Genomic DNA, 736 nt, shown 5'->3' on the forward strand with positions numbered 1-736 from the left:
GGAACTGTGCTACTTTGAGACAAGCTAGAGGAAGGTTTCCTAATGTACTAACTGAGACTCCCATCATTACCCATCAGTCGGAGAACATTAGCTACAGAAGAGCACCCACTGACAAATAAGGGCAGGGGACAGCAAAGAGGAAGCTATACAGGCCATCTCGTTTCTTCCAATGACGGGAGCGTCCTCGTCACGCACCTCCTGCTGGCTTAGTCCAAAAACTTCCTGTTGGCATTTGCACCAAACAAGGCTCCCCGCACTTCGGGCATCATCTGCTGGGCTATGAGGTCCAGCCGACTTTCGAGTGTGTTGGACACCTTGATCTTGCGGTCCCGGTTATAGATCTCAACACCACCGGCTATCTCCTCAGGCAGGTAGGCCTCCTGGTCAATCTGGACATCAACGTCTCTTTTGGTTGCAACTTTGTACACAGGGATTGCTTTTTGCACTGCAGCCTTCACCAGAGGGAAATCCTGTTTCCTGCAGCGAACCATCATCCGGGGCTCCAGCAACTGGTACAAACCCTGGAGGACCAGTCCATCCAGCAGCACTTGGTACCTGGTTGTATCTTTTACCACTTTGCTGAGTCTCTGTTTTGCTTCATTTAGTAGGTCTGTGATAAGGTCATCTCTAGCTCTGAAGACTTTGAGCCTCGCTTGATTCATCAAATTGGACATCTGAATTTTCTTCTGCTGCTCAATCTGCTTTTCTTTCTTCTCATAATATTCCATAATCTTCA

General features: G+C 48.5%; 1 pseudogene across 1 annotated transcript; it reads right to left on the bottom strand.

Annotated features, from left to right (window-relative positions):
- Positions 1–6: 6 nt before the first annotated feature.
- LOC104994086 lies at positions 7–730 on the bottom strand (annotated as a pseudogene). The gene has a single exon (XR_825912.1). The product of XR_825912.1 is annotated as a V-type proton ATPase subunit E 1 pseudogene (transcript).
- Positions 731–736: the final 6 nt, after the last annotated feature.

This window comes from Bison bison, unplaced genomic scaffold (assembly GCF_000754665.1).
Source record: "Bison bison bison isolate TAMUID 2011002044 unplaced genomic scaffold, Bison_UMD1.0 scf7180017864251, whole genome shotgun sequence".
Taxonomy (NCBI): Eukaryota; Metazoa; Chordata; class Mammalia; order Artiodactyla; family Bovidae; genus Bison; species Bison bison.